Source organism: Erpetoichthys calabaricus, chromosome 5 (genome assembly GCF_900747795.2).
Source record: "Erpetoichthys calabaricus chromosome 5, fErpCal1.3, whole genome shotgun sequence".
Classification (NCBI taxonomy): Eukaryota; Metazoa; Chordata; class Cladistia; order Polypteriformes; family Polypteridae; genus Erpetoichthys; species Erpetoichthys calabaricus.
Genome location: NC_041398.2, coordinates 23,212,297 through 23,224,796, shown reverse-complemented (window position 1 = coordinate 23,224,796; position 12,500 = coordinate 23,212,297). Strand labels below are relative to the sequence as shown.

Here is a 12,500-nt window from a genome sequence, read left to right as displayed (position 1 = left end):
TTTGATTTGGATGTGACGTGCTGCATGCGTCATTAATGTATACATCCCAGTGTCGGTCGTTCTCCAATAAATTCAGAGCTTGACATGTACTTCGGAAAGTGGCATGTGTAACGCCGTTGACAATTCTCAATTGCTGGAAAGACGTTGGACCGGGCACATTTACCAACAGCATGTGAACAAAAAAGCATTCATCTTGATTGGGATGCACGGTGTACAGTCTGTCTATCGTAGTTTCTTTGAATATGCCAGGTTGTCCGCTGACTCGCTCTCCTAGCTTGCGTTGTTCAAATGATTTTCTACTCGCATTCCATGTGTAATATATAGGCACTTCCGAATACAGCAGTGTTTTCGCAAACACGTCATTTTGACATAAAGTAAAGAAAGCAGTTAACATTGTAGCCGGTGGATTCAGGGCTATTTGTTGCACATTTGCAGCTGTGAAATAAATGCGTTGTCCATTTTCTAGATGTACAGCTAAGTGAACAGCATCTGGACTTCGTTCATGTATGGGAAACGAAACACTTCGCCATACAGTTTCATTGCAGCTTATGTATATTCCAGCCTAATACTGTGCGATTTCATCGATATGTATGACCCTATTCCTACCACTTCTTTCTGGTTGCACGCCAAAAACTGCCATGTCGCTGCCTTTATTCACGTACTTACAAATGTATTTGGTCGAAACATTGAAACAGAATCGTAAAATATTTAGCATAGCGTGTGTTGCTTTTACGTCCAACAGATGGCGCTGTGTTTTCAAAAAAAAGCATGTTTTTACCTGTCACAAGTGTGACATCTATATAATATGTATATAAAAACACGCGCGTATTTGAATGCAACGTTGTGTCAAAATTTCAAAGCAATCGCTGAAGAACTTTCGGAGATTTAAGGTTTTGAACAAACAAACATTTACATTTTTTATATATATCACTTGGGTCAATACCTAAAGAAATACACAGCTGAGAGGTATGAAATTAAGCTGTTCGTGGAGAAGCTTCCATGTTAACTGCCCACGAGAGCACTGTGACATTGACGAGATGGAACGCTACACTGTAAAAAGAGGAAACGTGCTCTTTTTGACTTAAGGTGATTTTACTGTTTGCAATGAACTATATTAATAAGTTTGTTCACCTAACGTAATTGTTTTGCATTACTTCAAATTGAAAAACCTTGCTGTCGCTTAATGTTATTTGTTCCATTTAATCTAACGCAAAAAAAATCGCTTTGTAAATTTTCTGACGCCTGCGCAGTACACGATAGAATGTCTGATGCAATAGTCTCATATCGTGAGAGTTCAAGAACGAGTGTGCAGTTTGCTGCGGTTGGCGCCATTCGAGTTCTGATTTCAAAACGAGCGTAGAAAGAGTTTGTGGAACATTGCACGATTATTTGGAGTGATATAAAGTTCAAAATCAGGTACGTTTTTTTGTTTGTTTGTTTTTTCCTACAGCTGTGAGTATTTGATATTCACTGTCAAAGGAGAGCCGTGATATAAGTTACAGTGTAACTACAGAAGATTATGTCTGTGACACCATTAATGTGAAATATTCTTGTAATGTTTGCAAAATACCTCGCCTGTAAATGATAACGTATTGTGACGTTTTATTTGTTAATTAATCATTGTAATTGCCTCATTTTTTTGGACTGACATGAACAAAATATAAATTACTTTTACTTTATTGCATACCCTCATTTCTGAGAGTACAACGTTCAAGTTAAGAAGCACATTCTAATGGGTTTTTATGAAGCTTTAACGTAATTAATCATCATCGTTATTGAAGTTAAGTGCCATAACGTGCAAAATGCAGTTTATTATTTAGACTGAATCGATAATGCCCTATCATTTAAGGTGTATAGGACTAGCTGTATACAGTGTTAACCGGTGCTGTTGTGTCGGCTTTTTTTCCACACTCGCGATTACAAGCAATTTTTTCTTTAAGTGTGGTGGGGTTACTACGAAAGCGTATTAGGGCCACGGTGAAGAAAAAAAAACATACGGACACAGTGAAGAAGACAAAAACTATGTGTCGAGAATAAAGCCAACATGTCGACTTTATTCTCGACATATATTTTTTTCTTCACCGTGGCCCTAATATGCTTTCGTAGAGGGTTGGGGTATCCCCGTTTCACTATCTATCATGCTGATATGCATATTCTGTATCGACGAGTTGTTTGGGGTTAATGGGGTTGCCCTCTTAATTTGTCAGAGGCTGAAATTGAAAAATGACCGTATGTAGTAATTGCAAACCCAGATTTTAAGTATTATCCAGATATAGTACCAATATTATTAAATACAATAATATCATAAGTCTTTAGACAAAGCATGGGCATATATTATTGCCTTGACCATTCTAGGTTGATTACATTAAAATGTAATCAAAAAATTATTTTTGTTTTGAGAAAATTATCTGTGTCATATAAATTAATTATACAAAGAGCATTAAAAGATGGCATGTGTCCAGTAATAAAAAATAAAATTAGAAGTTCATCAGGTCATGATGAATATAGATTGGCAGAACTTTATTTGTCCTTGGGGTACTAGGGTGTTGTACCGTGTTAGCCATTATGAATGTAGGATTACATCTTGCCTGAAGAAGGGGCCTGAGTTGCCTCGAAAGCTTGCATATTGTAATCTTTCTAGTTAGCCAATAAAAGGTGTCATTTTGCTTGGCTTTGTCCTTGGGGGAAATTTGGCTTTTTACTGAAGCTCTTTAAATAAATAAATAAATATATAAACCGGTAGATAAGTAAAAAGGTGGGTACATAAATAAATACAAATACACAGACACTTTGGACTGAACACACACTATAATGACTTTAAAGCAAAAAAATTCAAAAGAAAATTTCTGACTTGGTTGTTGCAGTCACAGACGTATTGGTGTTGGTATTAGAGTATAGGAACAATAACATTACAAACTCATTTAATGTGAGTAGACTATAGTTGTAAATGTTCAGTAATAGCTGACGTGACTCAGTTGTCTACTTTAGAAAGTGAAAGGAGGAATTCTTTAATACAGTTAACAAGGTTATTCTGCTTTTTTGATTTTATGGTGGTTATCTGTCAAAGTGTAGATGACTGATTAAGCATACTTTCTTTTTTCTCTCGACTACAGGGTCTCCAGATTTGAATTTGCCTGTTTGGTGCCATTGTTTGCAGTTTTCAGTGGCAAGTTTGAAATTCCTTACTAAATTTAAAAAGTGTTTAAAACATACTTTCTGTGTAAAACTTTGATATGCTGTTCTAAACCTACCAGATTGTATCTAGACTCAGTTTGGCCCCAAGAGTTGTGCCATATTTGGGTTCTGCTGATCTCAAGGGCAAAAGAACACCTCAACTAAAATAATATAAAAGTCTCTAACCTGCTTAATTTATTTCAAGGTCATGAGAAGGCAGAACATGTCAGCAACAAGTCAGTACATAGCTGCTCATTTGGATTGTTCATGCACACTCACACAGTGGATAGTTTACTTTCCCTGCATGTGTTTGGTAATATTAGTAAAAAAACCCAATCTGGTATCGGGGAGAGAACATGCAAATTCCACATGGACAGTGACCATGCTGAGATTAGAACCCAGCACTTTCAATCAGTGAAGATGCATAACATAAAAACTGAACAAAATTAAACAAATTCATTACTATTTTAAATAATGATATGAAATGTGAGAGGTGGACAGAGTTCAAGCAGTGAGGTATATTTTTTCCTGTATCTCGCTCTTTCTCAGCAAACCAATAAATATGGAAGTGTGGTAATGTAAGGACTGTGGTATTGCTGTGGATAGAAGATCTGCACTTTTCAAAGTGAATGAGGTATGTAACTTTTTTCCCTGAAAGTGTTTTATTTTAAAAATATTTGAATTTTTGAAGTTAGTTAATTTCTTTAACTTTAATCTTTTTCCTCTAAGATTAATGCTGAGTTCCTGCGGATTACTACAATCCCTCTCCAGACCAAATTTCTTGCACGGCTGGACAAATATACCAATAAATTGACAAGCATCATAAGACATAAAAGAGGAGCTGCCCGCTATAAGACTGCCAGTTTCATTCAAGCCGTAGATCAGGTATGTTACATTTGCTAATTGCATTGAGGCAGCGATCTTGAATTCTTAGGCAATTTTTTTTTTTTGCCCACATGAATTTAGTGTTTTGTTTTTTTTTTAAATAAATGTGTACTTTTGCATCCAGAAAAATGATGTAAACATCAGAAGAGAGTTTGTGCTGAGGTCACTTATTATTTACCTTGGTGAGGATGACAAGGATCTTATCAAAGAATATCTGGTAAGTCTTAGTGTGCAATTCAACATTATATATTTATGCTATTTGTTTATTAACAGAGATTTGTGTTTTTTTCCTTTACTATTAAATTTCACAGTATGTTAAGTCACAATTCTGACGTAATATTCTGTATAGACACTTGTACCAGATATACTGCTTTATAGTTTGGCATTTTGAACATATTTGTTATATAACACTGATAAGACATTATCATTCAATACTTTAATGGTTCCTAGAGTTTATCTATGTCAAAGTTCACTATCTCATAATGGATGAGTATTTGTGCATCTTTATCTTTGAATTTTAGGATACATTAGAAGATGATGCTGAAAGAGAAATGAAGACACTCAAAATGGCCATATTTGTCATCCGTAAAGAGGGTGAAGGACCCTTTCACACACCTAAAGAAGTTGCCATTGTTATTGAAGGTGTAGAGGTGTTAAATGGACTACAGTCTGTTGCAGCAGCTTGTCCAATATTGTTTGGTCTAATGTATGCAATAAATCTTAGATACCCTAAAGAGTTAAAACTCACTTTTGAAGTTTTCCAAAAAGTGTTTATGGAACTGGAGGGAAATAAGAAATCTCCCAGAGTGCAGAGCCTAAGCAGTAAGCTTCTCAGCTCAGATTAATTTGGCGATAAATGTATTTATGTCCAAGTTTTAAGACTACACCACAAAGCAGTTTATTTGTAGAATATCATTTGTTGCTTTTTGAATTTGTCTTTAAACTCCTGTGATATTTTGTATTGATCTCCCTAACCAAGGTTATAGTTGTGTTTTAGTTCTTCTAATTAGTGTTTTGAAAGAGGGCATTCATTGCACTAAGTCTAATAAAGCATTTGAAAGTTTATTATTCAAAAAAAAAAAATTACAGAATTAACTAAACTGAATTTGCATTGCATTACTTGAATCTTTGGTAAATTGTTCAATTGGTTGTATGTATGTATGTGTGTGTGTGTGTGTGTGTGTGTGTGTGTGTTCAAAATGTGAAGTTGTTTATTTAATTATTGTTACTTAGTCTGTGTTAGGTTGAGTACTTATTTTTATATAATACAACATTTATGTAAAGTATAATATATACACACACACATTTTATGTATACTATGTTATATAATGTATAAAATATAAGGTGTATTTAATATATATATATATATAATTCTCTGCGGTGGGTTGGCACCCTGCCCAGGATTGGTTCCTGCCTTGTGCCCTGTGTTGGCTGGGATTGGCTCCAGCAGACCCCTGTGTTCGGATTCAGCGGGTTGGAAAATGGTTGGATGGATGGATATATATATAATTTCATATAGATATTTTATATAATTTATAAAAACATTTTTGTGAAAAGCTTGCATATACTGTATGTAGAATTCTATGTAATATATAAAATATAATGTATTTATTTAATATATGTATAATTTTTCATATAGATGTTTTAAATATAATTAGTAAAAACATATTATTTGTGTGTGTGTAATATTTGCTCTGTAAATTTGTAATACAGAACATGTTATGAAAATGACCAAAAAATTATGATTTTTGTGTTGCAAATATGCAGTAATAAATCTAAGTGTTTTGCTATTATGTCTTCTGCATTTCATTTATGTTTGTGAAACAACACAACTAATTGGAAGGAAACTAATTTAATTGCTGGTTAGTTCTTGAGGCATTCTAATGAAATGTGCTCAATTAAAAAAACATGTTGAATGAAACTTAAATTATAAGTTAATTTAAAAAAAAACATTTAATTAACATAGAGTTAAAATTTTCAGTTTTTTATTCAAAGGAAATACCACTTTTTGAGTGGGAGAAATTACATTTCCTCAAATTAAATTCTTTCTTTGGTTAAACATTGATAAGTTGACCTGACACAAAAAAATGGGTTAATATTATACAAAAATATTCGTTGAGAAAAATTGATTCAATTGATTGTTACCACTTGACATAATTTTTTTTAAGTTACACCAACAAATAATTTTTTACAGTGTAGGCTCATATTGCGATTTTTCAGATCAACAAGTCATTTCCTTCAAAGGAAAAGGACTAAACCGCCCAACGTGGGGCTCGAACCCACGACCCTGAGATTAAGAGTTTCATGCTCTACCGACTGAGCTAGCCGGGCAAGGACCAAGGAAACACCAGTGTCTCTGTCCAAATTATATGAACGTTAGTTAATCTGGCTCCGATCCTTAGTGCTGCGGATTAGTCACTAACATTGCATTTTTAACAGAAACATTTGCTCGTTTGCAACGGACGTTAAGCATCCTAATGTTCATGAGACCTTGTAGCGATCCCTCGATAATCTGTGTTATTGTCAACGTCACGCAGTAATGTGGAGGGGACGGATGAGGCAATCTCGTCCTATTTCTAACCCGTTGAGTGTCAGATTACCCTCCAGTTAGAGCTGAGAGGTATGAAAATAAAGCTGCTCGTGGAGAAGCTTCCATGTTAACTGCCCACGAGAGCACTGTGACCTTGAACTTCTTGCACCGCATAGGATCTTTCCTAAGACTGAGTGATATATATTTCGTAATCTTCCCTTCCAGGAATGTTAAATGGGGCAATGGAGTTTACATTTATTGATTTGTTTATTTCCATCTCTCTCTCTCTCTCTCTCTGTTTCTGAAACTTGGAGATGTACAGATTGCTTAGAATGAAAGGGAAAATACTTAAAGCAATGCTATCAAAATTAAAAGAGATTGCAAAGAGAGAATATTCCTGTCTTGCACAGTGGACTTTGCTGCACTGCTCACAGACTGAGGGCTGCACTTGATTGATCCGGACGCAGTGTGTCGTTAGTATACTCTCGGTTAATGATGGAGAGATTTTCATTTCAATTAAAGTAACCGAGGCAAAATTAAATAGAAACTATGTTGGATGGTAAATGAATTGTTTGTCTCTAATTTTCAAATAGATTTAGTTTGAATGAAAAAGCATGGAGGGTGAACAAAAAACTCTGTGGGATAAGTATGCGATGGAAACAAACCTTAAGCAAAAAGACTAGAGTTGATGAGATCGTTTCTGGCCCGTACGGGGATGGAACCCGAGACCTTGGTGTTATTAGCACCACGCTCTAACCAACTGAGCTAACCGGCCAAACTGTCACATTCAAACTCTTGATAACTAATCTGTGCTTTCACTGCATATCTTTAAGTTTGCGATCTATCTATCTATCTATCTATCTATCTATCTATCTATCTATCTATCTATCTATCTATCTATCTATCTATCTATCTATCTATCTATCTATCTATGTATCTATCTATCTCTCTATCTATCTCTCTATCTATCTATCTAACATTTCCGAGTACGTCATGCACTCTTCCTTGTCCGTCAATCCGAGAATACCTTCTGTGCAATTTATAGACGAAGCGTGAAGAAAATGAAAAGTACTTCATTCTAAGCAATCAAATCTTCAATTATTGTTTGATCATTTCTCTCCTTCATTACTCGTCATTTCACAGTGAAGAGATTGAAAGGCTGGTTCATTTTTTTTTAGCAAAACGTACAGCTTCCACACAGATAATGGCTGAGCGTGACGTTCAAGACTGGAGCAAATGTAAAGTGTCGATTTTCAAACATTTCTGCACGTTGAGAAGTGGTCGCCTGAGCTCTGTGCAATGCTTTTCTGACACCTGGAATATCAGACAAAAGAGAAGGTCAGAATGAGCCCGATGTGGACATTTTGTTTCTCGCTAGATTCTTGCACCGTGTAGGACTATTTAAGTTTGGAAACAGCTTTGACGAGATGGAACGCTAGGCTCATCTTGCGATTTTTCAGATCAACAAGTCATTTCCTTCAAAGGAAAAGTACTCAACCGCCCAACGTGGTGCTCGAACCCACGACCCTGAGATTAAGAGTCTCATGCGCTACCAACTGAGCTAGCCGGGTAAGGTCTGAAGAGCCACCAGTGTCTCTGTCCAAATTATATGAACGTTAGTTAATCTGGCTCCAATCCTTAGTGCTGCGGATTAGTCACTAACATTGCATTTTTAACAGAAACATTTGCTCGTTTGCAACGGACGTTAAGCATCCTAATGTTCATGAGACCTTGTAGCGATCCCTTAATAATCTATATTATTGTCAACTTCACGCAGTAATGTGGAGGGGACGGATGAGGCAATCTCGTCCTATTTGTAGCCCGTTGAGTGTCAGATTACCCTCCAGTTAGAACTGAGAGGTATGAAAATAAAGCTGCTCGTGGAGAAACTTCCATGTTAACTGCCCACGAGAGCACTGTGACCTTGAACTTCTTGCACCGCATAGGATCTTTCCTAAGACTGAGTGATATATATTTCATCCTCTTCCCTTCCAGGAATGTTAAATGGGGCAATGGAGTTTACATTTATTGATATGTTTAATTCCTTTTCTCTCTCTCTCTCTCTGTTTCTGAAACTTTTACCATCCAACATAGAAACTATGTTGGATTGTAAATTAACTGTTTGTCTCTCATTTTCAAATAGTTTTAACATGAATGAAAATTTAGGTTTAAATTTAATAATGATACTGGGAGGAAAATGACAGAATTCACCTGTAATGTGAAACGAATCTAATAAGAACGGGTATCAGTAAATCATGCCTGTCTGCGGTCTTCAGAGGAGTCAAAGGATAAAGAATAGGAGAAGTAAAGAAGAGCTGAACAAACAATCAGCTGCGCTCTTCTAAAACTACACGTCGCCCATAGTTATTTTCCTTAAACTCCGTATCAGGTGGTATGGCTGTGTAGCTAACACATGTCGACTTTGCAACCAAGACAAGCTGTTAACTGTTCTAATCTCACAGATAATCGAACCGCTTCAAATCCTCTGCCTCCATAAGGATGATCGGGAAAAGACCGAAATATTACCGCTCCTGCTCCAGTCCAAATGTCTTCAGAGCACATATTGACAAACAGAAAAAAGGCGATTCGACAATTGAAGGAATTCAGACGCGTTAGCGGGTTTGTCTCCCCAGTAGTCGTGGCCGAGTGGTTAAGGCGATGGACTTGAAATCCATTGGGGTTTCCCCGCGCAGGTTCGACTCCTGCCGACTACGTGGTTTAAACTTTAGCAAATTCGAGGTATTAAGCCTTTACTTGACACTGGCAAACACAATTTGCAAAGCTTGTCAGGAGCTCACGGTTCAAATAACAAAACAGTGGTAGATACTGCAATCGATGGGAAGCAAAAGAACACGTTCTGTTGACATCTTACCAGTTTCTATTCACGGCACAAATAATGAACGCGTTTGTGCAAATTTAAGTGTCCTTTCAGCACAGACTGCAGGAAAGCATTTAATTGCAGTCTAGAAAATGATCAGCTGCCGTACAAACGTCATACGTTGTAAACCCCCACAGCAGTGACCACCATAACTATACTGATATTGATAATAATGATTTCAAAAACAGTCGTGTTCAAAGATTAAGCATCAAAATCGGTCTGAATTTGGACAAGAAGACAGTAAGGCCGTTGGAACACAAAGCTCATTTATTTCTTTTCGTTGCTGTGCCACGGGTGAAAGGCACTGCCAGGGTCGGAAGGTTTAAATTTAATAATGATTCTGGGTGGAAAATGACAGAATTCACATGTACTGTAATGTGAAACGAATCTAATAAGAACGGGTATCAGTAAATCATGCGTGTCTGTGTTCTTCGGAGGAGGCAAAGGATAAAGAATAGGAGAAGTAAAGAAGAGCTGACAAACAATCGGCGTCGCTCTTCTAACACTACACGTCGCCCGTCGTTATTTTCTTTAAAATCCGTATCACCTGTGTTTTCTTACTTATTTCCCTTTCTTCTCGGGTTAAATTTTGTGACTCAACTTAGAATTCAGCCAAAAAAGAAAACTTAAATGAAGAAATAAGTAACAAATGAGAGCATGATGGGCCCACTGTAGTTTCACTCCATAGACTCAGGAATTACGAGGAATTTTCAGAAGTTAAAGAAAGAGAAAATTTAAAAAAAAAAAAAAAAAACAGAAATGCACCCCCTAAAGCTATGTCACTGGCACCCGAGCACAGTAGTTGTGGCCGAGTGGTTAAGGCGATGGACTAGAAATCCATTGGGGTCTCCCCGCGCAGGTTCGAATCCTGCCGACTACGTGTGTGTTTCTCCTTATTAAGAGTGTCTGCAAAGGCAAAATTTAGCGGTCAGATTAGCCATTGTTATCTTTATGTAGGCAAAGATTCCCTTTATTTGTCTCTGAATAATGGACCAATTACGGCACACGCATATATTCCTTGACTTTCTTAACTGTGGTATATTGCGCAGACAAGAGTCTGCTGTTAGTTGCAATGAAAGGACTTTTCTGCGATTAGAAAAAACAAAAAAATTATTCAATCGTTTTACAAAGTTGGATCAGGCTTTGAACAGTTAATTCTATTTTTTGTGTCCGACGTGTACCAGAGCGGGTGGTAAAACAGCATTTATGCTGTCTGAAAGGCTGCCTTGTATTGATTAAATGTTGAATGAGAAAATGCTCAATCACTCGCTAAGTGTGAGATAACTTGTGTAAAAGAAAAAACAACTACGCGAATGTAAAAGTAAAGATGAGGTTTTAGGAAACAAAGAACTCACAATTAAGACGGATTCCCTTGGAACTTCAACGGCAGATTTTACATGCATTAAAGGACATGCGGACAATCAATTTAGAGTATTGTACTTTTAAACATACGAAAATAAATTATAAGCAGCCTCAACACAGCAAGCTGTGACATTCAGCATTTTTACTACGATAACAGAGACAACTTCCTGTTACTTATCGCAGTAGAATCTGGGGAGTTACTCTCGCTCCTTCACGATTAAAACGAGCATGTTTTGTTCTTTCTGTTGTTTCCTTTCCATTGCTTGGCTTATTTACACTGTAAAAAATAACGCGTTAAAAGTACTTAAAAAAAATAAGGCAACAAATTACAAGCAATATTTCTGAGTAGATTTAATATACTGCACTACTGAGTAAATTTAATTTATTAATTTACTCAAATTTACCTAAAAGAAATGAGTTTGATTAAATATAAGTAGTGGCAAAAATGGTTTATTTTACTCCGATTTTCATTTGAATTACAGTACTAAAAAAAAAAGAGTAATAATGCAACGCTGGACAGTAACGACTGTATAACAAATACATGCTAAAATTCCATATATCTTTATTTATTTGAACATACACAGATAGTCACAACAACGGAGTTGTATTTTCAAAGGAAAATTAAATCAAATGTCTGAGGATAATTTTTACTGAATTACTGACATTCAAATGTCAATGAAAATTTTCTTTTCTTTATTTAAACTTTCTTCAAAAAGTATATCTCGATCAAATAATGTCCCAGGAATGAGTGCTAAATGGGAAGGAAACGTAGAGAGTGAAATCCTGACGCAGATGGCGCTCTTCAAACATGTCCTGCATTTACGCCAACATATCCGCTTAAATCAATGGCCGCCTTTTCCACTACTTCTCAGTATGCGATAGCGAAAATCCTGAAATAAAATAGGACGTAGGAAATCAAACATCGCTAAATAAATCACAGTATTAAAAATTAACCAGTAAATACATTACCTGTGTAGAACACTAATTAAATAAGAAGTCAAATAATACCGTGACGGTTAGACAAACGTCTTTTTATGTTGTTTACAGGTCGTAGTTTAGGACAAACGCCATAGTGTTCTCAAACTTATCTCAAAGTGTCATTTTCTTTTTCTGTGTAAAATAAAATTTTAAACGATAAAAAAAAAATATGAACATATGTAACTATCCGAGAAATGTGCCTGCTTTTTAAAGCAAACCAACGAGGTAGGTTGTTAGAAAGACGCTACCTTGCCCGCCATGTTCCCACATGAAGGGAAAGGTTTCGTGAAAATAACAAATGCTTACATCTGTAACTATACGAAATGAAATACTAGTTATTCATTACGGAATTAATATGCTTTATACTTACACATTCGTAGTAAAATAACTCTTGTTATGGATAAGCGTTACAGCTGAATGCGTTGTTGTAAAGACCAAGAAACCGATGTGAGAGGAAGTGCCGTGTCATTACATTTCGATGTGAGAGGAAGTGCAGTATCATTAAATTTAACTTAACTTAAATGTGTTTAATTCACAGTATAGTTTTTTTACTTAGAATAAGATATAAAAAATGTTTACATTTTCAGAAAAATAATCAGTTAACATTATTCATAATTTTTTTATTGAATTAGAACTAAATAATCAATAAAAAGGATAAAACTCATTTTTATTAATTAAAGTAATGATTATTTT

General features: G+C 35.8%; 1 long non-coding RNA gene and 5 other non-coding genes across 6 annotated transcripts; 3 read left to right on the top strand and 3 right to left on the bottom strand.

The window, feature by feature from the left end:
* Nucleotides 1-3,968: 3,968 nt before the first annotated feature.
* LOC127527791 (uncharacterized) lies at nucleotides 3,969-5,094 on the top strand. The gene is made up of 3 exons (XR_007934916.1): nucleotides 3,969-4,059; nucleotides 4,184-4,276; nucleotides 4,581-5,094. It is a non-coding gene; the product is annotated as an uncharacterized LOC127527791 (long non-coding RNA).
* A 1,223-nt stretch (nucleotides 5,095-6,317) lies between these two features.
* On the bottom strand, nucleotides 6,318-6,390 carry trnak-cuu (transfer RNA lysine (anticodon CUU)). Its single transcript has one exon. It is a non-coding gene; the product is annotated as a tRNA-Lys (tRNA).
* A 900-nt stretch (nucleotides 6,391-7,290) lies between these two features.
* Nucleotides 7,291-7,364, bottom strand: trnai-aau (transfer RNA isoleucine (anticodon AAU)). The gene has a single exon. It is a non-coding gene; the product is annotated as a tRNA-Ile (tRNA).
* Nucleotides 7,365-8,087: 723 nt separating this feature from the next.
* Nucleotides 8,088-8,160, bottom strand: trnak-cuu (transfer RNA lysine (anticodon CUU)). Its single transcript has one exon. It is a non-coding gene; the product is annotated as a tRNA-Lys (tRNA).
* Nucleotides 8,161-9,221: 1,061 nt separating this feature from the next.
* Nucleotides 9,222-9,303, top strand: trnas-uga (transfer RNA serine (anticodon UGA)). Its single transcript has one exon. It is a non-coding gene; the product is annotated as a tRNA-Ser (tRNA).
* A 962-nt stretch (nucleotides 9,304-10,265) lies between these two features.
* Nucleotides 10,266-10,347, top strand: trnas-aga (transfer RNA serine (anticodon AGA)). Its single transcript has one exon. It is a non-coding gene; the product is annotated as a tRNA-Ser (tRNA).
* The last annotated feature ends 2,153 nt before the right edge of the window (nucleotides 10,348-12,500 follow it).